This window comes from Hippopotamus amphibius, chromosome 7 (assembly GCF_030028045.1).
Source record: "Hippopotamus amphibius kiboko isolate mHipAmp2 chromosome 7, mHipAmp2.hap2, whole genome shotgun sequence".
In the NCBI taxonomy this organism is placed as follows: domain Eukaryota; kingdom Metazoa; phylum Chordata; class Mammalia; order Artiodactyla; family Hippopotamidae; genus Hippopotamus; species Hippopotamus amphibius.
In genome coordinates this window covers 59,077,140-59,104,182 of record NC_080192.1, presented here as the reverse complement: position 1 = coordinate 59,104,182, position 27,043 = coordinate 59,077,140, and positions in this window count along the sequence as shown.

Sequence of the window (27,043 nt, the reverse complement as noted above, 5' to 3'; positions counted from 1 at the left end):
ATGTTCCTAGTTTATTAGTCTACTGCCTTTTAAATATTCTGAATTTCTTCTTTTGAATGCAACAACTATGACAACTAACATTTATTAAGTGCTTCTCTGCTTAGGGCACCATTTTAAATATTTCATTTGTTCAATCAACAAATATTGATTGAGCACTGACTGCTTGTCTGGCACAGTATCAGATACTAGGCATAGAGAGATGCAATCCTACCCCACCTACACACTCATGGACCACAAACCCTAGAAGAGGAGGTGGAAGTTGAATAAACACACTCAACCACATATGATTATAAATTGTGAACCATGTGATTTTCTTAAATCGTAAGATGCTCTGGGAGAGTGTAACTGGAAGAGAGAGAAGGGGAACTCTCCCTAAGAAAATTGTCATTTGAGCTGACATCTGAAAGATTTCCTTCTGGCAGCTAGAGGGAGGAAGAGAATTGCAGACAGAGAACATGGGCAAGGGCTTTGGGGGTAAATACTATGCCTATACCCATTTAACAAAAGGGTAAACTGATGCTTAGGGAGATTAACTAACTTTGCCTAAGACAATGCAGTTAGTAAATGACAAGCTAAGAGTCAACTACAAGTTTAATAGAGCTACAATAATAGAAAATAATTTAAAATTTATTCTCAGATACTACCCTGGTGAATTTTTCACATCTCATGCTTCAGATCAAATGCCTCTCCTCTGAAGGTATTAGAAAAAACTTCCCACATCATGTAAAGCATCATTATTATTATTTGTCTCCCTCAGAAGCTCCAGGCATTGGAGCACTGCTAGTGACAGAAGATATGATGTTCATAGGACCAGAAGAATCATACCATAAATCCTGATACCATGTTGAGAAGAGTAAAAAGCAAACTACCCATACATTATAGAGCAAGAAGATGAACAAATATCACCTTCCCCCTGAGTATCAGAATAATGTACATTATGTAACTAAAAGGCTGACCATCAAGTACAAAGGATACAGAGAACTACTGATGAAAAACAGGTGAACAAAGTTAATCCCACTCTCCTAACTAAATGGACCATATTACACAGTAGATATCTATGGAGTTGTCAGAGGCATTCTGACCAGGTTCCACTCCTGATCAGTGTCCATTTTTAATATTTTTTCCTAACTAGCACTTAAAAATTTAATAAGTTATTAATAAGGATCTCTGCAAAGTCATACAGCCATATTTAGAGCTAAGAATGGAAGTTGGGAATGCTAATAAGATTGGATCTGTATCAGGTGTTAAAGGGTAATTTTCAAGAAAGGTAAAATCCTGACTTTCATACAGATATAAAATAAACACATTAAAGATTTTATTTATCTCATTACTCAGTGAGGGAACTAGTAAGATGGGAAAATTGGTTCAAAATGAGAAGCCAAAGAAGAGATACATCTACAGATAGGAAATATTAAAATGAATGTGCAAATAGAGGCAAAACTGGCCTCATCCATGGTAGAGGAGGAGAGCCAGTTGAAATTCTACTGGACAGAATTTGCATGTCTATAAACAGGAAGTATTTTTCATTGCTGTCAGTTATCTACAACTGATAGAGTGGCAAAATAGCACAAAGACAATGGAAGGCTAGAATTAGCTTACCCTGACTATGTGCTCTAGAAAGTACATAGCTTTCCCTTGAGGCACAAATTTTACCCCTCACAGATGAAATAACCACCATGGCAGAACTGATTATTCTAATCAAATCCCTGAATAACGTAAGGCTAAATAAAAGTTTTAAATAAGAGGCTTAATTTTCCCTGTTTAAAATAAGGGAAGATTTTCCCCTCCCCTCCTTTTTCTTAGAGAATTGATGGTATAAAACTTAAAATTGTAAGTACTTTCTTCTCACTGAAATCTAGATGGGCCTTCTGTCAGGTGTATAACTCATGTCTTTTTCAAGGGCCTGGGAGCTATCTTTTTGAAATTCTAACATCAAAGGAGACAGCACCCCTATTTCTGTGAAAGGCTAGGAGCCTAACTTTGGTGAGTACCTTGCCCCAAATATGCAAAATTACCTCTTGTCATAAAGATATAAGAAATTTGTTTTTCCTTTGTGTAGAGCCAATTAGTTAACACAGATGATCACCCTGATTACCAGAAGTTAGGATGAATTGTGTGTGACCAAGTGTGCTGTCAAGTCCTCTTGAGGACTAGTTATCAAGAACATGTATGGAATAGGTTGGGTCTGCTTGACTCTATAAGGGGGTGAGGTTCCTTTCTGTCTTTGCATTCTCTTAGTGGATTGCCTGTAATGCACATCACATTCTGGCTTAATACTTATTCAATAATAAAATCATTTTATTTATCTAATACCTTTGTGGAAAGCTTATCCAGGTTGGGAGAAAATTCTCTTAATTATATTTCCCCATCAATAAACAACCTACCCAGGAGTACACAAACATCAGAAGCATCCAGCCAGATGAGAATCCTGTGAACCAAACTGTTTGCTTCTGCTGGTCATTGCCTCCTTGCCTCTAGATACAACTTGGACCCCTTTTGCAACCACCAAAAGAACAATGAACAAGTTGCACCCATGCATGCATACAGCTGTGTAATAGCATGATATAAGCAATTAGGATGCCTGAGGACACAAGGAGGTCCAGGAAAGGGGAAACACTTGGAACAAAGAAGCATCCCTTGATTGTTGTTACTGTGATAGCCGAGCATGGAAAATTGGCTCCCCAAATATGACCAACACAACCTGTTGAGAGACAAATCTCAGTTTATTGCTTACCACAGATCAGGGAGAAAATCACCTAGCCCTGCTTTGGCAACATTTGAGAAGGGGAAAGGTAAGGTCAGAATGTATTGAGATTTGAAAGTTTGATTTAAGGCAGATCTTTCCAGGGGGGTTGGCTTTGGGGGCTTGATGAGAATCATTAAGGATTATAATACAAAAGTCCAGGATTGGTGGAAAGAGTAAGGAAAGGGTCTTGAGAAGCGGGATTTAAAACATCATAAGGTGGTTTCACAGGAAGATGGTGGAGGAGTAAGACATGGAGATCACCTTCCTCTCCCCAAATACATCAAGAATACCTCTACATGTGGAACAGCTCCTACAGAATGCCTACCGAATGCTGGCAGGAGACCTCAGACTTCCAAAAAGGCAAAAAAATCCCCACATAACTCAACAGAGCAAAAGAAAGAAAGAAAAAAGAGACAAAGGAATCAGGATGGGACCTGCCCCTCTGGGAGGGAGATTTGAAGGAGGAAAAATTTCCACACACTAGGAAGCCCCCTCACTGGTGAGGTTGGGGAGCTTCAGAGCCTCAGAGGGAAGGGCAGTAACAGGTGTGCAGAGGGCAGAGCAGGGAGACCACTGCACAGAGGATTGGTGCTGACCAGCACTTCCCAGCCTGAGATGATTGTCTGCTTACCCACTGAGGTGGGTGGGGGCTGGGCACCAAGGCTTGGGCTTTGGAGGTCAGACACCAGAGAGAGGACTCAGGTTGCCTGTGTGTGGACAGTCTATGTGGGCTAGTGCACCACAGCTAACCAGGAGGGAGTCTGGGGAAAAGCCTGGGCCTGACACAGAGGCAGAAGACCTTTATTTTGAGGTGCTCTAGAGGCAGCCTGTCATAGGAGCTTCTTGCTCTGTGCACTCACAGACAGCAGGGCAATGCCTACCTGAGAACCAGTGTGAGCCACAGCTGTTATATCAGAACCCAGAGCCTGCTGCCATGGCCACCAAGGGTCCAATGTGCAAGGCAGATCAGTGTCCGCACCATCCCAGCAGCCAGTGCAGCCCACCACTGCCAAAGGTCCTGTGATCTGGGGCCAGCTTCCCCAGGAGAAGACACGGTGTGCCTCAGGCTCTTACAACTTTATGCCAGACTCTGCCTCTGCAGGCACACTCCACACATTTCACTTGTGACTGCCATAGCCCTCCCTCCCCTCAGCCTGCATGAGCAAGTGAGCCCTAATCAGCTGCTGTTTTCACCCCACTTGCCTGGGAGGGGCACAGATGCCTGAGGACAGCCCACACACAGAGGCAGTGCCAAATTCAAAGCTAAACCCCAGGGGCTGTGCAACCAAAGAGGAAAAAAGGGAAACATCTCCTTGCAGCAGCTGCAGCATACCTGAATAGACAATGAGTGTTCCCACAATTGAGGCTGTGGACTTTGGAGGCAACTGTGGACTTTAAGGGCAAGTACATATAGGAATAAGGACAGATCAGAGTCTGAGTTGGCCCCACAGTGCCCACAGCAGGTCCAGAGACCTACCTAGAAGTATTAGAGGACTTCCTGGGTAGTCAAGGATTGGCTATAGCTCACTGTGGGGGCAAGAACACTGAAAACCAAGCACACTGGAAAACATTGTCCATTTTTCTTTTTTTCTTTTTGTTTGGTTCTTTCTGTTTTGTTCTGTTCTTTTTTTATATTATACTTTTAATTTTAATTTTATATACTTTTTCTTTTCTTTTCCTTTTTATGCTTTTATTAATATATATTTTATTTTACTTATTTTTTCCTATTTCTACTGTACTTTTCTGTTATATTGTGTTTTTCCCTTGTGTTTGTTTTTTTTCCTTAGTTTTGCTTTGTTTTCATTTTATTTTAAGCTATATTCTCTATTTTTCTATTTTTACTTTACTACTTTGTTGATTTGTATTTTTTCCTTTTGTTCTTATCCTTTATTTCTTTCTTTTATTATCATTTTTGGGTGTTTCTTATATACTTTCATTGCCTTTTCTTAGTTTACTTTCTTCATTTGATTTGTTTCTGGTTTTATGTATTTGTTAGTTTAGTTTTTAGTGTTTGCTTTTGTTTTGGGGTTTGTTTATTGCTTTGGTTTCTCTATTCTGCTTTGTTTTCACTTTTTTCTTTTCTTTTTATGTGTGGGTGTATGTTTCTTTATATAATTTTGACTGTTTCATTTTGTTTTTACCACTTGGGGTTTTGTCTCTTCATTTTTTTTTTTTCTTCTCTTCCTCCATTTCTTCCATGCCATGCAGCTTGTGGGGTCTTGGTGCTCTGGCTGTGGGTTGTATCCAAGCCCCCAAAGTGGGAGAGCCAAGTCAGGGATATTGGAACACCAGATAACTCTTTGCCCCATGGAATATTAATTGGTGAGAACTTTCCCAGAGGTCTCTGTGCCAATACTAAGACCCAGTTCCACCCAAGGGCCAGCAAACTCCAGTACTGACACCTCATGCCAAACAATTAGCAAGAAAGGAACACAACCCCACCCATTAGCACACAGGCTGCCTAAAGCTATACAAAGCTCAGAGACACCCCAAAACACACCAGAAGACATGGCCCTGTCCATCAAAGGGAAGAAATTCAGTCCCACACACCAGAACAGAGGCACTAGTCCCCCCAATAGAAAGACTACACAATCCACCAGATCAACCTCACCCACAAGGAACAAAAGACAGAAGTAAGAGGAACTATGATCCTGCAGGCTACAAACAGGAGACCTCAAACACAGTAAGTTAAACAAAATGAGATGACAGAGAAATATGCAGCTGATGAAGGAGCAAGGTAAAAACACACAAGACCAAACAAATGAAGAGGAGATAGGCAGTCTACATGAAAAACATTCAGGGTAATGATAGTAAAGATGATCCAAAGTCTCAGAAATAAAATGGAGAAAATACAAGAAATGTTTAACAAGGACTTATAAGAATGAAAGAGCAAACATACAGTGATGAACACCACTATAACTAAAATTAAAAATACTCTAGATGGAATCAATAGCAGAATCACTGAGTCAGAAGAACGGATAAGTGAGCTGGAAGATAGAATGATGGAAATAACTGTCACAGAGCAAAATAAAGAGTAAAGAATGAAAAGAATGGAGGACAGTCTCAGAGACCACTGTGACAACATTAAATGCACCAACATTCGAATTATAGAAGTTCAAGGAGAATAAGTGAAAAAGAAAGGGTCTGAGAAAATATTTGAAGAGATTATAGATGAAAAATTCCCTAACGTGGGAAAAGAAATAGTCAATCAAGCCCAGGAATCACAGAGAGTCCAATACAGGGTAAAACCAAGGAGAAACACACTGAGACACATAATAATCAAATGATCACAAATTAAACACAAAGAAAAAATACTAAAAGGGGAAAAAAGTAACATACAAGAGAATCCCCATAAGGTTAACAGTTGAACTTACAGCAGAAACTCTGCAGGCCAGAAGGGAGTGGCAGGATATATTTAAAATGATGAAAAGGAAAAACCTACAACCAAGATTACTCTATGCAGCAAATATCTCATTTGGATTCGAGGGAGAAATCAAAACAGTTACAAACAAGCAAAAGCTATGAGAATTCAGCACCACCAAACCAGCTCTACAACAAAAGCTAAAAGAACTTCTCTAAGTGGGAAACACAAAAGAAGAAAAGGACTTACAAAAGCAAACCCAAAATAATTTTTAAAAAAAGGTAATAGGAATATACATATCAATATTACCTAAAATGTGAATGGATTAAATGCTCCAACCAGAAGACACAGACTGGATAAATGGATACAAAAACAAGACCCATATATATGCTTCCTGCAAGAGACCCACTTCAGACCTAGGAATACATATAGACTGAAAGTGAATGGACGGAAAAAGATACTCCATGCAAATGCAAACCAAAAGATAGCTGGAGTAGTTATAATCATATCAGAAAAAAATAGACTTTAAAATAAAGACTATTACGAGAGAAAAGGAAGGACACTACATAATGATTTGAGTTGATTCAATTTAAAAAAATTGAAATCATATCAAGCATCCTTTCCGACCATGATGCTATGAGACTAGATATCAATTACAGGTAAAAAAAAAAAAAAAAATACAAACACATGGAGGCAAAACAACATGCTACTAAATAACATAGAGATCGCTGAAAAAATCAAAGAGGGAATCAAAAAATACCTACAGACAAATGACAACTAAAACACAATGATCCAAAACCTATGGGATGCAGCAAAAGCTGACCTAAGAGAGAAGTTTATAGCAATAGAACCCTACCTCAAGAAACAAACAAAATCTCAAATAAACAACTGAAGCTTACACCTAAATCAATTTAAAAAAACCCAAAGCTAGCAGAAGGGAAGAAATCATAACAATAAGAACAGAAATAAATGAAAAAGAAAGTAAGGAAACAATAGCAAAGATCAATTAAAACAAAAAGCTAGTTCTTTAAGAAGATAAACAAAATTAATAAGCCATTAGCCAGACTCATCAGGAAAACAGGGAGAAGATGCAAATCAACAGAAATAGAAATGAAAAAGGAGAAGTAACAACTGACACCACAGAAATACAAAGGATCACAAGAGACTACTACAGCAACTATATGCCAATAAAATGGACAACCTAGAATAAATGGACAAATTCTTTGAAAAGAACAACCTCCAAAGACTGAACCAGGGAGAAATACTAACTATGAACAGACCAATCACAAGCACTGAAACAGAAACTGTGATTAAACATCTTCCAACAAACAAAAGCCCAGAGCAAAATGGCTTCACAGGTGCATTCTATCGAACATTTAGAGAAGAGCTAACACCTATACTTCTCAAACTCTTCCAAAATATAGCAGAGGGGGAAACACTGCCAAATTAATTCTATGAGGCCACCCACACCCTGATACAACAACCAGACAAAGATGTCACAAAAAAAGAAAATTACAGGCCAATTTTACTGATAAACATTGATGCAAAAATACTCAACAAAATACTAGCAAAAAGAATTCAATAGCACATTAAAAGGAATGTAGGGAGAAGAAAGACAGTGGTGAAGTAGAAGGACATGGAATGCATCCTTCTCCACAGATGCATCAGGAATACACCAAAAGATGCAATAATTCCCATAGAACCAGCTGAACACCAGCAGAAGAGCTCAGACACCAGAAAGGAATGCAAAGATCCCAGCACAACTGGGTAGGACAGAGGGGGGAAAAAAGGAGAAAGAGGAGGACAAGAAAGGAAAAGGATGGGTCCCACACCCTGGGGCAGGGGATCTGAAACAGAGGGGAGATTGCCAAATTTGGGGAAATATCCCTTATCTGATGGGGAAACCCCTTCTCTAATGGTGAATATCCCTGGGTCAGAAGGAAGGCATTTGGGACTGTTCAAAGAGGGTAAAGCAGCTGAGCTGTGGCAGATGGGAAAGAGTGAGAAATACATGGAAAGTCTGCACCATGGCTCAGTGTGTCTGAACTGAGACATCAGTTCACAGCTGAACTGGGGGTCTGGAAGCTGGGATGTGGGGACCAGAGAACTGGTTCAGGGTGAGAAACATTGTTGGCAGCAGGGAGATGGACCAAGAGGACAGGAGGGAAGAAATCCACAGCAGAGAGTGCCTACTGCAGAAAGCTGGATGGCCATGGCAGTGGCTCAATACTGCTGACTAACAAGCAGGGGAGAGGAGTCATGGGTGTAGCTTTCTCTTGGCACCTGTGATGGACAAAGTAAGGACCCCTCTGGGCCTGGCTAATGCACTCAGGGATAACAAGGGCCCAAGGGTGGGGCTGGCCTAGAGTGCCTGCAGCTGAGAGCCAAAGTCCACAGAGTGGCCCAGCTCTGGGATGTTCTGTTTACACCTGAGACACCGGTGTCCCTCTGCAACCAGCATTGCCATGGCTGACTGAGCTGCTATGACCCAGGCAGGGTGCCCCAGCAGAGTTTTAATGGGGGGAGGAGTCGTGGTTGGAGTCGCTCTCTCAGCCTGAGCCACCCAAGCAGCCATGACCCAGGCAGGGCACCACTGCTCACTCACTCCCAGGGGAAGGAGCCACTATTGTACCCTCTCTCGCCCCACACACTGGCACTTAGAGACGAACAATAAAGCAAGCTCTGCTGGTTGCACAGTAATACAAAAAACCCAAGGTGGGTAGAAGGACACTTACAGCTGAGATCCCAAGGAAACAGAATTATTATTAATTCTATTAATCTGGTCCATTCTGGGGATAGTTCTAGGTTTTTTTTTTTTTTTTGTAATTAATTACAATCTTAGTCCTAAGGGATCTACACGTTTTTAACATATTTTTATATTATAGGTTTTATACTATTTTTATTTTTACCCTTTTATATATTTTTATTTCTTTCTTTCTTTTTTCATATTTCCAATAACATTACACTCTTCTGTTGCCCTGTGTCCTATCCTTTTTTAGTTCATTTTATCTTAATATAATCAATAGTATCTGTCTGCTGTTTCCTTGCTTTATTCTTCAGATGACACATTGCTTTGGTTTTTATTATTAACTTTTGTCTTTATCTTAGTTCTAAGTAAAATTGTCGGATTTCATTCTAAGAATCGTCAGTCTGTCTGATGGTACTCTTGCTCTTTATTATATTTGATCCTAGCTTTCAAAATCTCCCTGGATTTGTGTTTGTGTTGTGTGGTATTTTTGTTTGTCTGTTTGTTTGTTTTGGTTTTGAATTTCTGTTGGTTTTCTCTTTGATTTTCTGATGGCATGCTGGGGTTCTTATGTCAGGTCTTTCTAGTGCCTTATGTTCTATTGGATTCAATATTTGTGTGTCTTATACATGTATGTGGTTCCTTGACTTAGCATTTGTTTGACTCAACACTGCCATTAGTCTGGGGCTTGGACAATCTTCTTTAAACACCTTTTTGCCAGCACAAGGAACTTCTGAAGTCTGGACTACTCCATCAGAAGTCAAGTAGGAGGCTCTGAGGAGGGAGCAATGAATCCAGGATGCTAGACTACTAGGGAGTCCTCAGACACAGGGAAGATTAACTGCAGAGAACTCTCACAGAGCCCTGTAGCAGAGTCTAAGACTCAGCTTTGTCTGACTGTCAGCAACTGCCAGTGCTGGACATTTCACACCAAACTACAAACAAGAAAGGAACACAAATACACCCATCAGCACATAGACTACCTAAAGCCATATTAACTTCACAAATACCCTAAAACACAACCACCTGAGATGACTCTGTTCATCAGAAAGAAAAGACAGAGCCACACACCAGAAAGCAGACATCAGACCCCACCAGGAAGCCTATGCAAGACAATGGACAAACCCCACCACAGGGGGCAGAAGGCAGAAACAAGAAGAATTACTACTAGGAGCATAGGGAAAGGAAACAACAAATCCTATATATTAGACAAAATGAGAAAACAAAGAAACACCATGCAGGCAAAGGAGCAGGAAAAACATCCACAAAACCAAATAAATGAAGAGGAAATAGGAAAGTTGCCTGAAAAAGAATTCAGAGTAATGATAGTAAAGATGATCCAAAATCTTGATATCAAAGTACAGATAATACAAGAAACAGTTAATAAGGACTCAGAAGAACTAAAGAGCAAACAAACAGTAATGAATGATAAAATAACCAAAATTAAAGATACTTCAGATGGTATAATCAGCAGAATAACTGAGGCAGAAGAATGAGTAAGTGACTTGGAAGATAGAATGGGGGAAATAATTACCACAGAGCAGGAAAGAGAAAAAGGAATAAAAAGAATGGAAGACATTCTCAGAGACCTTGGTGACAACATTAAGTGCACCAACATTCAAATCATAGGCATACCAGAAGAAGAAGAAAAAAAGAAAGGGTCCAAGAAAATATTTGAAGATGCTATAGCAGAAAACTACCCAAACATGGGAAAGGAAATAATTAATCAAGTCCAAGAAGCACACAGAGTCCCATACAGAATAAACCCAAGGAGAAATACACCAGGGCACATATAAATCAAAATAACGAAAATTAAACACAAAGAAAAATTATTAAAGGAAGCAAGAGAAAAGCAACAAATAACGTATAAGGGAAAACCCATAAGGATAACAGCTGATCTTTCTGCAGAAACTCTGCAGGCAAGAAGGGAATGGCATGCTATATTGAAAGTCCTGAATCAGAAAAACCTACAGCCACGAATACTCTACCCAGCAACAATCTCATTCAGATTCAATGGAGAAATCAAAAGCTTTACAGACAAGCAAAACTTAGAATTCAGCACCACCAAACCAGCCTTATGACAATTGCTAAAGGAACTTTATTAATAGGAAAAACAAAAGAAGGAAAAGCCCTACAAAAAGAAACCCAAAACAATTAAGAAAATGGTAATAGGAACACACATGTCAATAATCACCTTAAATGTAAATGGATTGAATGCTCCAATCAAAAGATGCAGACTGGCTGAATGGATACAAAAACAAGACCCTTCTGTATGCTGCCTACAAGAAACCCACTTCAGGCCAAGGGACACATATAGACTGAAAGTAAAGGCATGGAAAATGATATTCTATGCAAATAGAAGTCAAAACAAAGCTAAAGTAGCAATACTTATATCAAACAAATTAGACTTTAAAGTAAAGACTATTACAGGAGATATGGAAGAGCACTACATAATGATCAAGGGATCAATCCAAGAAGAACACAAAACACTTGTAGATATCTATGCACGCAATATAGGTGCACGTCAATACATGAGGCAAATGCTAACAGCCATAAAATGGGAAATCAACAGTAACACAATAACAGTAGGAGACTTAAACACCCGACTTACATCAAAGGACAGATCATCCAAACAGAAAATAAATAAGGACACAAAAGCTTTAAATGACACATTAGACTATCTTGACTTAATTGATATTATTGGCATTCCATCCAACAACTACAGAATATACTTTTTTCTCAAGTGTACATGGAACATTCGCCAAGATAGATCACATCTTGGGACACAAATCAAGCCTCAGTAAATTCAAGAAAATTGAAACCATATCAAGTGTCTTCTCTGACCACAACACCATGAGACTAGATATCAATTGCAGGAAAAATCTGTAAAAAATACAAACACATGTAGGCTAAATGATAAGCATATTATTAAACAACAAACTATTAAACAACCAAGAAATCACTAAAGAAATCAAAGAGGAAATCAAAAAATATCTAGAAACAAATGACAATGAAAACACCACAACCCAAAACCTATGGAACGCAGGAAAAGCAGTTCAAAGAGGGAAGTTTATAGCAATAGAGTCCTACTTCAAGAAACAAGACAAGTATCAAATTAACAACCAAAACTTACACATAAAAACAATTAGAGAAAGAAGAACAAAGAAACCCCAAAGTGAACAGAAGGAAAGAAATAATAAAGATGAGATCAGAAATAAATGAAAAAGAAATGAAGGAAACAATAGCACAGATCAATGAAACTAAAACCTGGTTCTTTGAGAAGATAAAAAAAATTGATAAACCATTAGTCAGATTCATCAGGAAAAAAAAGGGAGAAGACACAAATCAACAGAAACAGAAATAAAAATGGAGAAGTAACAATTGACAGCACAGAAATACAAAAGATAATGAGAGACTACTACAAGCAAATATATGCCAATAAATTGGATAACCTGGAAGAAATGGATGATTCTTAGAAAAGTACAATCTTCCAAGATTGAACCAGGAAGAAATATAAAATATGAACAGACCAATCACAAGCATGGAAATTGACACTGTGATTAAAAATCTCCCAACAAACAAAAGCCCAGGGCCAGGTGGCTTCACAGGTGAATTCTGTCAAACATTTAGAGAAGAGCTAACACCTATGCTTCTCAAAATCTTCCAAAATATAGCAGAAGGAGGAACACTCCCAAACTCATTCTACCAGGGCACCATCACCCTGACACCAAAGCCAGACAAAGATATGCCAAAAAAAGAAAATTACAGGCCAATATTGCTGATGAACACAGATGCAAAAATCCTCAACAAAATACTAGCTAACAGAATCCAACAGCACATTAGAAAGATCATACACCATGATCAAGTGGGGTTTAACCCTGGAATGCAAGGACTCTTCAATATATGCAAATTAATCAATGTGATACATCATATAAACAAAATGAGGAAAAAAACCATATGATTTAGGTCTTCTGCCCATTTGTGGATTGGGTTATTTGCTTTTTTGGTATTAAGCTTCATGAGCTGCTTGTATATTTTGGAGATTAATCCTTTGTCCGTTGCTTCATTGGCAAGTATTTTCTCTCATTCTGAAGGTTGTCTTCTTGTCTTGTTTATGGATTCTTTCACTGTGCAAAAGCTTTTAAGTTTTATTAGGTCCCATTTGTTTATTCTTGATTTTATTTCCATGATTCTGGGAGGTGGTCAAAAAGGATCTTGCTTTGATGTATGTCATAGAGTGTTTGGCCTATGTTTTCCTCCAGGAGTTTTATAGTGTCTGGCCTTACATTTAGGTCTTTAATTCATTTTGAGTTCATTTTTGTGTATGGTGTTAGGAAGTGTTCTAATTTCATTCTTTTACATGTGGCTGTCCAGTTTTCCCAGCACCACTTATAGAAGAGGCTGTCTTTTTTCCATTGTATATTCTTGCCTCCTTTGTCAAACATAAGGTGTCCATATGTGCTTGGGTTTACCTTTGGGTTCTCTATTCTGTTCCATTGATCTTCCTTTCTATTTTTATGCCAGTACCATACTGTCTTGATCACTGTGGCCTTGTAGTATAGTTTGAAGTCAGGAAGCCCAGTTCCACCAACTCTGTCTTTCCTTCTCAAGATTGCTTTGGCTATTCGGGGTCTTTCACATTTCCATACAAATCATAAGATTTCTTGTTCTAGTTCTGTGAAAAATGCTGTTGGTAATTTGATAGGGATTGAGTTGAATCTGTAAATTGCTTTGGGTAGTATAGTCATTTTCACAATGCTGATTCTTCCAATCCAGGAACATGGTATGTCCCTCCATCTGTTTGTGTCATCTTTGATTTATTTCATCAGTGTCTTATCGTTTTCTGCATGCAGGTATTTTGCCTCCTTATGCAGATTTATTCCTAGGAATTTTATTCTTTGTGTTGCAATGGAAAATAGGATAATTTCCTTAATTTCTCTTTCTGCTTTTTCATTGTTAGAGTATATGAATGCAAGAGATTTCTGCGCATTAATTTTGTATCCTGCTACTTTACTAAATTCATTGATTAGTGCTAGCAGTTTTCTGGTATGGTCTTTAGGGTTTTCTATGTATAATAGCATGTCATCTGTGAAGAGTGACAAATTTACCTCCTCTTTTCCTACTTGGATTCCTTTTATTTCATTTTCTTCCATGATTCCAAAACTATGTTGAATAATAATGGTAAGAGTGGACACCCCTGTCTTGTTCCTGACCTTAGAGGGAAGGCTTGCAGTTTTTCACCATTTAGGACCATGTTGGCTCTTGGTTTGTCATATATGGCTTTTATTATGTTGAGGTAATTTCCTTCTATGCCCATTTTCTGCAGAGCTTTTATCATAAATGGATGTTGAATTTTGTCAAAAGCTTTTTCTGCATCTATTGAAATTACCATATGGTTTTTATCTTTCAATGTCTTAATATGGTATATCACATTGATTGATTTCCATATATTGAAGAATCCTTGCATTCCAGGAATAAACCCCACTTGATCATTGTGTATGATCTTTCTAATGTGCTGTTGGATTCTGTTAGCTAGTATTTTGTTGAGGATTTTTGCATCTATATTCATCAGGGATATTGGCCTGTAATATTCTTTTTTTGTGACATCTTTGCCTGGTTTTGGTATCAGGGTGATGGTGGCCTCATAGAATGTGTTTGGGAGTGTTCCTCCTTCTGCTTTAATTTGGAAGATTTTGAGAAGCATAGGTGTTAGCTCTTCTCTAAATGTTTGATAGAATTTGCCTGTGAAACCATCTGGCCCTGGGCTTTTGTTTGTTGGGAAATTTTTAATCACATTTTCAATTTCTGTACTTGTGATTGGTCTGTTCATATGTTCTATTTCTTCCTGGTTCAATCTTGGAAGATTGTACTTCTCTAAGAATTATCTATTTCTTCCAGGTTATCCAATTTATTGGCATATATTTGCTTGTAGTAGTCTCTCATGATCTTTTGTATATCTGCAGTGTCTGTTCTCCAAAGAAGACATACAGAAGGCCAACAAACACATGAAAAGATGCTCAGCATCACTAATTATTAGAGAAATGAAGGTCAAAGCCACAATGAGGTATCACCTCACACCAGTCAGAATGTCCATCACCAAAAAATCTAGAGACAATAAATTTTGGAGAGGCTGTGGAAAAAAGGGAACTCTCCTGCACTGTTGGTGGGATTGTAAGCTGGTACAGCCTTTATGGAAAACTGTTTGGAGGTTCCTTAAAGAACTAAAAATAGAACTACCATATGACCCCGTAATTCCACTACTGGGAATATATCCAGAGAAAAGCATGATTCAAAAAGTAACAAGTAGCATAATGTTCCTTGCAGCACTATTTACAATAGCCACGACATGGAAACAACCTAGATGCCGATCAACAGATGAATGGATAAAGAAGATGTGGCACATATATACAATGGACTATTACTCAGCCATAAAAAGGAATGAAATTGAACTATATGTCATGAGGTGGATAGACCTAAAGTCTGTCATACAGAGTGAAGTAAGCCAGAAAGAGAAAAACAAATACTGTATGCTAACACATATATATGGAATCTGAAGAAATGGTACTGATGAAACCAGTGACAGGCAAGAGTGGAGATACAGAAGTAGAGAATGGACTTGAGGTCACGGGTCTGGGGTGAGGGGCAAAGGGGAAGTTGGGACGAGGTGAGAGTGTAGCATAGACATATTTACACTACCAGCTGTGAAATAGATAGCTAGTGGGAAGTTGCTGTATAACAAAAGAAGATCAACTTCATGAGAGATGCCTTGGAGGGTCAGGACGAGGAGGGTGTGGGGGAGTCATGGGAGGGAGGGCATATGGAGATATGTGTGTAGATGCAGCTGATTCACTTTGGTGTACCACAGAGATGGGTACAAGAGTGTAGAGCAAATATATTCCAATAAAGAGTTAAAAAAACAAACAAACAAAAACACATATGATCATCTCAATAGATGCAGAAAAATCTTTTGACAAAAATCCAACATTCATTTATGATAAAAACGCTCCAGACAATGGGCAAAGAAGGAAACTACCTCAACTTAATAAAAGCCATATATGACAAAACAAAAGCCACCATCATTCTAAATGATGAAAAACTGAAAGAATTCCCTCTATGAACAGCAATGAGACAAGGGTGCACACTCTCACCATTATTATTTAACATAGTTTTGAAAGTTTTAGCCACAGCAATCAGAGAAGAAAAGGAAATCAAAAGAATCCAAATTGGAATATAAGAAGTAAACTTGTCACTCTTTGCAGATGACATTATGTTATACATAGAAAACCCTAAAGACTCTACCAGAAAACTGCTAGCACTAATCAGTGAATTTAATTAAATAGCAGAATACAAAATTAATGTGTAGAAATCTCTTGCATTCCTATACACTAACAATGAAATAGCAGAAAGAGAAATTAAGGAAACTCTCCCATTTACCATTGCAATGAAAAGAATAAAATACCTAGGAATAAACCTGCCTAAGGAGGCAAAAGATCTGTATGCAGAAATCTTTAAGACACTGATGAAAGAAATCAAAGACAATACAAACAGATGGAGGGACATACCATGTTCTTGGATTGGAACAATCAGCATTGTAAAAATAACTGTACTACCCAAAGAAATTTACAAATTCAACTCAATCCCTATCAAATAACCAATGGCACTGTTCACAGAACTAGAACAAGAGATCTTATGATTTGAGTGGAAACGCAAAAGACCCCGAATAGCCAGATCAATCTTGAGAAGGAAAGATCGAGTTGGTAGAATTAGGCTTCCTGACTTCAAACTATACTACAAGGCCACAGTGATCAAGACAGTATGGTACTGGCACAAAAATAGAAAGGAAGATCAATGGAACAGAATAAAGAACTCAGAGGTAAACCCAAGCACATATGGGCAACTTATCTTTGACAAAGCAGGCAAGAATATACCATGGAAAAAAGACAGCCTCTTCTATAAGTGGTGCTGGGAAAACTGGACAGCCACATGTAAAAGAATGAAATTAGAACACTTCCTAACACCATATACAGAAGTAAATTCAATATGGATTAAAGACCTAAATGTAAGGCCAGACACTATAAAACTCCTGGAGGAAAACATAGGCCAAACACTCTATGACATACATCAAAGCAAGATCCTTATTGACCCACCTCCTAGAATAATGGAAATTAAATCCAGAATAAGCAAATGGGACGTAATGAGATTTAAAAGCTTTTGCACAGTGAAAGAAGCCATAAACAAGATAAGAAGACAACCCTCAGAATGAGAGAAAATACTTGCCAATGAAGCAACAGACAAAGGATTAATCTCCAAAATATACAAGCAGCTCATGCAGTTTAATACCAAAAAAGCAAATAACCCAATCCACAGTTGGGCAGAAGACCTAAATAGACATTTCTCCAAAGAAGACATACAGATAGCCAACAAACACATGAAAAGCTGCTCAACATCACTAATCATTAGAGAAATGCAAGTCAAAGCCACAATGCGGTTTCACCTCACACAAATCAGAATGGCTATCATCAAAAAATCTAGGAACAATAAATGTTGGAGAAGGTGTGGTGATAAAGGAACCCTCATGCACTGTTGGTGGGAATGCAAATTGGTTCAGCCATTATGGAATAGTATAGAAGTTTCTCAAAAAATTAAAAATAGAACTGCTATATGATCCAACATTCAATTCCTGGATATTTATCTGAAGAAAATGGAGACAGTAATTTGAAAACATATGCACCCCAATGTTCATAGCAGATTATTTACATTAGCCAAGATATGGAAGCAACCTGAGTGTCCATTGAAGATGAATGGATAAAGATGATCTGGTATACATATACAATGGAATGCCACTCAGCCAGAAAAAAAAATGAAATCTTTGTGCAGGGAATACAGTCAATATTTTGCAATAACTTTGGTATATAATCTATAAAGACAGTGAGTCACTATGTTGTATACATGAAACTAACATAACATTGTAAGTAAACAATATTTCAATTAAAAAAAGGCTTTTGGAAATTGTGGGAGCCTAAGTTTTTAAAACTTTGTGATTTAAACTACTACCATTTCTCCATCATAAGTGAGACACTCCTGGAAAACATGGTCTAAGAAGACATTGGTCATGGTTGCTGTTCCATAGCGAGAGAGTTCTTCTTTACTGAGCATGCTGTTGTGATCCTTCTCAAGATTCAAATACTGGCCTTGGGAAGAAAGATGATAAAAAGGACACTTAAGTCCAAAATAAAATTCTAACTAAAAGAAAAAAAAAAGAAAAAAAAGGAACGTACACCATGATCAAGTGGGGTTTATCCCAGGAATGCAAGGAATCTTCAATATACACAAATCAATCAATGTGATACACCATATATAACTAATTGAAGGATAAAAACCATATGATAATCTCAATAGATGCAGGGAAAATCTTTTGACATGCTTCAACACACATTTATGTTAAAAAAAAAAAAAAAAAAAACTCTCCAGCACGTGGACATAGAGGAAACCTATCTCAACATAATAAAGGCCATGTATGATGAAATCACAGCCACCATCATTCTCAATGGTGAAAAACTGAAAGCATTTTGTCTAAGATCAGGAACAAGACAAGGGTGCCCACTCTCAACACTATTATTCAACATAGTTTTGGAAGTCCTTGCCACATTAATCACAAAAGGAAAAGAAATAAAAGGAATCCAATTTGGAAAAGAAGAAGTAAAACTGTCACCATTCGCAGATGACATGATTCTACACATAGAAAATCCTAAAGATGCTACCAGAAAACTACTAGATTTAATCAAAGAATTTCATAAATTATCAGGAGACAAAACTAATGCACAGAAACCTCTTGCATTCCTATACATTAACAATGAAATATCAGAAATAGAAATTAAGGAGACACTCCCATTTTCTGTTGCAACAAAAAGAATAAAATACCAAGCAATTAACCTACCTAAGGAGGCAAAATACCTGTATGCAGAAAATTATAAGACACTGATGAAATAAATCAAAGACAAAACAAACAGATGGAGAGATATACCATGTTCTTGGATTGGAAGAACCAACACTGTGAAAATGACTATACTACCCAAAACAATCTACGGATGCAATGCAACCCCTATCAAATTAGCAATGGCATTTTTCACAGAACTAGAACAAAAAATTAAACAATTTATATGGAAACATAAAAGACCCCGAATAGCCAAAGCAATCTTAAGAAGGAAAAAAGGAGTTGGAGGAATCAGGCTCCCTGACTTAAGACTATACTACAAAGCTACAGTAATCAAGAAGGTATGGCACTGTCACAAAAACAGAAACATAGACCAATGGAACAGGATACAAAGCCCAGAGATAAACCCAGGCACATACAGTCACCTAATTTATGGTAAAGGAGGCAATAAAATACAATAGAGAAAAGACAGCCTCTTCAATAAGTGGTGCTGGGACAACTGGACAGCTACAAGTAAAAAGCTGAAATTAGAATGCTCCCTAAAACTATGCACAAAAATGAACTCAACATGGATTAGAGACATAAATGTAAGGCCAGACAGTATAAAACTCTTAGAGGAAAACATAGTCAGAACAGTCTATGACATAAATGACAGCAAGGTCCTTTTTGACCCACCTCCTAGAATAATGGAAATAAAAACAAAAATAAACAAATCGGACCCAATGAAACTTAAAAGTTTTTGCATGGCATAGGAAACCATAATTGAGACACAAAGACAACCTTCAGAATGGGAGAAAGTATTTGCAAATGAGACAACCAACAAAGGAATAATATCCAAAATATACAAGCAGCTCATGCAGCTCAATATCAAAAAAAAAAAAAAAAAAAAAAACCCATCCATAAAATGGGCAAAAGACCTAAATAAACATTTCTCCATAGAAAACATACAGATTGCCAACAAACACATGGAAAGAAGCTCAACATCACTAATCATTAGAGAAATTCAAATCAAAACCGTAATGCATTATTACATCACACCAGTCAGGATGGTCATGATCAAAAAATCTAGGAACAATAAATGCTGGGGAGGCTGTGGAGAAAAGGGAACCCTCCTACACTGTTAGTGGGAATGTAAATTGATACAGCCACTATGGAGAACAATATGGAGATTCCCTAAAAATCTAAAACTAGAGCTACCATATGACCCAGGAATCCCACTACTGGACATATACCCTGATTCAATTCAAAAAGATACATGTACCACAATATTCATAGCAGCACCATTTACAATAGCCAGGACATGGAAATAACCTAAATGTCCTTTGAAGCATGAATGGATAACAAAGACATGGTACATATATACAATGAAATATTATTCAGCCATAAAAAGGAATGAAATTGAGATATATGTAGTGAGGTGGATGGACCTAATGACTGTCATATAGAGTGAAGGCAAAAAGAGAAAAAGAAATACCATACACTAATGCATATAAATGGTATCTAGAAAAATGGTACTGGTGAACCTAGTGGCAGAACAGGAATAAAGATTCAGATGTAGAGAATGGACTAGAGAACATGGTGGGGGGCAAGGTAGGGATGGCTGGGATGTAGTGTAAGAGAGTAGCATTGACATATATACACTGTCAAATGTAAAATAGACAACTAGTGGGAAGCTGCTCCATATACAAGGAGATCAGCTCAGTCCTTTGTGATGACCTAGAGGGATGGGATAGGGAGGGTGGGAGGGAGCCTCAAGAGGAAGTAGATATAGTTATATATGTATGCACATAGCTGATTCACTTTATTGTACAGCAGAAACTAGCACAACACTGTAAAACAATTATACTCCAATAAAGATGTATTTTTAAAAATCGTAAGGCTTAAACGGTTGATGTTTTCCACTAAAGAGTTGAATGATCTTTTGGGAAGTTCTTGTAATGAATTACCAAACCATTTGCCTGAGTAGTAAAGTTATACTACTGAAGACAGAGGAAAAGCACAGTCATATTAATATAGACAATAAGGCACAGGATTTAATTCTCAATGTCCATTATGAATGTGGGGTTGATAGTTTTGATTATTAATTCAGACCGAAACTCAGTTATGTAGGAAATATTCTGTTTCTGTAACTCAGCTTATTTTTGTTTGTTTGTTTGTTTTCGGGGAGTTCTTTTAGGTTTTTAATATCTATACTTATTAATATTAACCTGAATACACACACAATGTTTCTGGAGAAGAACAGATTAACCATAAACAACAAAAAATACAGAAGACTTATATTCCCACAGCCTCTTATCATACTGGAAAATTAATCTTACCCATTCAAATCCATCATGCCACTTTTCCTAGGGCTGCATCTAAGTTTTAGGGGCTTTCAAAGTATAAGGCAAGGAGAGGGATCCATTTGTGATTCTCCATGCTATTTGTTCTCCAAGGAGCCCTCCCATGTGGTCCTGTCATTTGTTCATCATTTACCCCTAAGGTATCCCTTCTCTCTCTCACCAGGCACGTGCATCCTGAAGCAATTCCTTCTCTCTCACTTCCATACTAAGGGATAACTGCATCTTTGAATTGGGTATGGACAGTAAAGCTATCCAACTGTCCCTCTTGATCCAGACTACTCAACTTGTAGCCCTCCTGCTCTAAGTCCTTCTGTCTCCTCACAGGTCTATCATGGGAACACGGTACAAGGTACCTCTATATGGGCCATACCCCACACATATTTCTGATCTTATCTCTTTCCCTGTGTCTCTACTCTAGATCCCCCAACCCAGGAAATAGGAGCTGTGGAAAGCCCTTGCTGCTTTCAAACATTCTCTCTGTGCCTCCTCTATATCAAGGTTTCCCAACCTTGCCACCATTAACATTCTGAACCAGATAAATCTTTGTAGTGGGGGTTCATCCTTTGGATTCTAGGATATGAAGAAGAGTGAAATATGCCCACAAAGTGTGTCATTCTGGCATATTGATTATTTTGAATTAAAATTACTTAAGAAACAGTCAGTGCAAGAGGGACACTCTGACTCTCCTTAATCCCCAAGAAGGAGGAAATAAATTTCCCATGTGAAGGGTATCCTCCACATACCAACAGGCAGAGAGACAACCTTATTAACAGAGATACAGAATTTAGGGCCAAGAAGGCTATGTAAAAAAACCTTGTTATTTCACTAACTTACTACCCTAAACCCAAACTTCTTTAGCAATTTTTCACAGATTTATTGTTTCATTGTCTAAAATGTATAAAAGCTGCCTGCTTTGGTCATTTCTTTGAGTCTCATATTCTTATGAGCTATCGTACATTAAAAAAATTAAATTTGTTTTTCTCCTATTAATCTATCTCATGGCAATTTAATTATTAGATCAGTCAAAGAAACCAGAAGGGAAGAAAAGAAAAGTTTTCATCCTCTACAGATGTTTGTAGCAACTACACACACACAGTAGATACCTCTTTGTTGTGACAATCAGAAATGCAAAATATTTCCTGCCAGAAGAAAAATAGCCCCAAGTTAAGAACCACTAAAACCAGAATTTTGTGGGGGGAAGAATAAAACAGGAGTAAAGTCCCTGATTATTTCCTTCCTGCTTGCTTCATTTCTCCCCTGAGATACTCAACTCAAGACAGCTTCCCTGACAGCTGAAAAGAGTCCCATCTCATCAGGACCTGCTGGAGCTTAAGCTTCTGGAACATGCAGGGCTGAGTCCATGCTGATGGTCTGGGCTTCAGAACAACCCAGGGCCAAGTCCCCAGGACCCTCTGTGGCTTCAGCTTTGGGACATTGTGGGGTCCAGTTCTCTCTGACAGGAGTCAGGTCTCCACAGAACCTGCAAGGAGGTGGTGCCACTGAAGGAAAAGGTAATCCACAGGACCCAAGACATGGTAGCTACTAATATACTCCTCCTACACTGCCTTTAATACCATGTAGAATCCTACAAGGGAAATAAGAATCACAAGTTGAAGTTGAATTTGGCTTAGTCTCAAGTTTACCTGAGGGTCACCACTCACAGTTCCTGCAGAGCCCAGAGATTTCTCCTTGAAGGAAAGGTTCTGAAAAAATCAAAGAGATAAATAAAGAATGCAGCTGATTCCCACCTTGTGCTGATTTCCAAGAGGGTGATGAAATGCAAGTGTGTATGTCTCTTTTTGCGATTTTGACTGTTTAGTGTTGCTTTTACCACCTATCTTGGGGATTCGTCTGTTCTTTTCCTTTCTCCCTTTTTTCTTTTCCTTTTTTTTTTCTTTTCTCTCCTTCTTCCCTCTTTTTCTCCATGCTATGAAGCTTCCAGGGTCTTGATGCCCCAGCCGAGGGTTGGACCTGGACCTCTGAGGCAGCAGGGCTAAGTCCAGGATGTTGGACCACCAGAGAACTTGTGACCCCAAGGAATATTAATCAGCTAGTGCTCTCCCAGAGGTCTCATCCTCAGCACTAATATCCAACTCCAACCAAAGGCCAGCAAACTCCAGTGTTGGATACCTCAAGCCAAACAACTAGCAAGACAGGAACATAACACTACCCACTAGCAGACAGACTAGCTATAGTCATACTAAGCTCACAGACACACCCAAACACACCAACAGATGTGCCCTGCACATCAGAAGGATAAGATCCAGCTCCACACACAAGAACACAGGCACCAGTCCCACCCACCAAGAAGCCTACACAACCCACTGGACCAACCTCCCCACTGGGAACAGACAACAGAGTTAAGAACTATGACCCTGCAACCTGAGGAAAGAAGACCTCAAACACAGTAAGTTAAACAAAAATGAAAAAACAGAGAAAGATGCAGCAGATGAAGGAACAAGGTAAAAACCCACAAGACCAAACAAATGAAGGTAAGATAGGCAGTCTACCTGAAAAAGTATTCAGAATAATGATAGTAAAGATGATCCAATATCTCAGAAATAGTATGGAGACACAGATGGAGCAAATGAAAGAAATGTATAAAAAGGAGCTAGAAGATGTAAAGAGCAAACAGACAGTGATGAACAACACAATAACTGAAATTAAAAATACTCTAGAAGGAATGCAAAGCAGAATAACTGAGACAGAAGAATGAATAAGTGACCTGGCAGGTAGAATGGTGGAAATAACTAACACAGAGCAGAATAAAGAAAAAAGAATGAAAAAAATTGAGGACAGTCTCAGAAACCTCTGGGACAACATTAAACATATCAACATTTGAATTATAGGGGTCCCAGAAGAAGAATAGAAAAAGAAAGGGTCTGAAAAAATATTTGAAGAGATTATAGTCAAAAACTTTCCTAACATTGGAAAAGAAATAGTCAATCACATCCAGAAAGCACAGAGAGTCCCATATAGGATAAATGCAAGGAGAAAGACACCAAGACACATAGCAATCAAACTATCAAAAATTAAATACAAAGAAAAAATACTAAAAGCAGCAAGGGAAAAGCAACAAATAATATACAAGAGAACCCCTATAAGGCTAACAGCTGATCTTTTAGCAGAAACTCTACAGACAAGAAGGGAGTGGCAGAATATATTTAAAGTGATGAAAGGGGAAAAGCTACAACAAAGATTACTCTACGCAGCAAGGATCTCATTCAGCTTTAAGGAGAAATTAAAAGCTTAACAGACAAGCAAAAATTAAGAGAATTCAGCACCACCAGATAAGTTTTACAACAAATACTAAAGAAACTTCTCTAGGCAGGAAACACAAGAGAAGGAAAAGACATAAAAACAAACCCAAAATAATCAAGAAAATGGTAATAGGACATACATATCAATAATTACCTTAAATGTGGCTGAGTTAAATGCTCCAACAAAGAGACACAAACTGGCTGAATGGATACAAAAGCAAGACCCATATATATACTGTCTATAACAGACAGACACACTTCACAACTAGGGACACATACAGATTGAGAATGAGGGGATGGAAAAGATATTCCACGCAAACAGAAATCAAAAGAAAGCTGAGGTAACAATAACTCATATCAGAAAAAAATAGACTTTAAAATCAGGACTATTACTAGAGACAAGGACACTACATAATGATAAAGGGCTTAATCAAAGAAGAATATATAACAATTGTGAACATCATCTATGCACCCAAAAGAGAAGCAGCCCAATACATAAGGCAAATGCTAACAGCCATAAAAAGAGAAATTGATACTAACACAATATTAGTAGGAGAATTTAACACCCCACTGACACCAATGGACAGATCATCCAAGCAAATTAAATAAAGAAACACAAGCTCTAAATGACACATTAGACCAGATGGACTTAATTGATATTTATAGGACTTTCCATCCAAAAACAACAGAATACCCTTTCTTCTCAAGTGCACACAGAATATTCTCCAGGATAGATCATATCTTGGGTCACAGATCAAGCCTCAATACATTTAAGAAAATTTAAATCATATTAAGCATATTTTCTGATCACAATGCTGTGAGACTAGATTTCAATTACAGGAAAAAAATGTAAAAAATACAAACACGTGGAGGCTAAACAACATTCTACTAAATAACAAAGAGATCACTGAAGAAATGAAAGAGGAAATAAAAACATACCTATAAACAAATGACAATGAAAATACGACCCAAAACCTATGGGATGCAGCAAAAGTATTTCTAAAAGGGAAGTTCATTGCAATACAATCCTACCTCAAGAAATAAGAAAAATCTCAAATAAACAAATTAACCCTATATCTAAACCAATTAGATAAAGAAGAACAAAAATAATCCCAAAGTTAGCAGAAGAAATTATAAAGAGCAGATCAGAAATAAATGAAAAAGAAATGAAGGAAACAACAGCAAAGCTCAAGAAAACTAAAAGCTAGTTCTTTGAGAAGATAAACAAAATTGATAGGTCATTAGCCAGACTCATCAGGAAAACAAGGGAGAAGACTCGAATCAACAGAATTAAAGATGAAAAAGGATAAATAACAACTGACACTGCAGAAATACAAAGGATCATGAGAGACTATTACAAACAACTATATGCCAATAAAATGGACAACATGGAAGAAATGGACAAATTCTTAGAAAAGCATAATCTTCCACCCCTGAACCAGGAAGAATACAAAATATGAACAGATCAATCACAAGCACTGATTTAGAAACTGTGATTAAAAATCTTCCAACAAACAAAAGTCAGGGGCCAAATGGCTTTATAGGCAAATTCTACCAAGCATTTAGACAAGAGCTAACACTTATCCTTCTCAAAGTCTCCCAAAATATAGCATAGGGAGGAACACTGCCAAACTCATTCTATGAGACCACCATCACCCTGATACCAAAACCAGAGAAAGATGTCACACACAAAAAAGAAAATTACAGGCCAATATCACTGATGAACATAGATGCAAAAATTCTCAACAGAATACTAGCAAACAGGATCCAACAGCACATTAAAAGGATCATACACCATGATCAAGTGGGGTTTACCCCAGAAAGGCAAGGATTCTTCAATAGATGCAAATCAATCAATGTGATATACCATATTAACAAATTGAAGGATTAAAAACCATATGATAATATCAACAGATACAGAAAAAACTTTTGACAAAATTCAACACCCATTTATAATTAAAACTCTTCAGAAAGTGGGCATAGGGGGAACCTACCTCAACATAATAAAGGCCATATATGACAAGCCCACAGCCAACATCATCCTCAATGGTGAAAAACTGAAAGCATTTCCTCTAAGATCAGGAACAAGACAATGGTGCCCATTCTCACCACTAGTATTCAACATAGTTTTGGAAGTCCTTGACACAGCAATCAGGGAAGAAGAAAAAAGAAATCCAAATTGGAAAAGAAGTAAAAAAGTCATTGTTTGTAGATGACAAGATACTACATATAGAAATCCTTAAAGATGCTACCAGAGAACCTCTAGAGTTAATCACAGCATTTGGTAAAGTTGCAGGATACAAAATTAATGCACAGAAATCTCTTGCATTCCTATACACTAACAATGAAAATTCAGGAAGAGAAATTAATGAAACACTCCCATTGACCATTGCAACAAAAAGAATGAAATACCTAGGAATAAACCTACATAAGGAGGAAAAAGAAAGTTATAAGACACTGATGAAAGAAATCAAAGATGACACAAACAGATGGAGAGATATGTCATGTTCCTGGGCTGGAAGAATCAATATTGTAAAAATGACTATACTACCCAAAATAATCTACAGATTCAATGCAATCCCTATCAAATTACCAATGGCATTTTTCACTGAACTAGAACAAAATATTACACAAATTTATATGGAAACATAAAA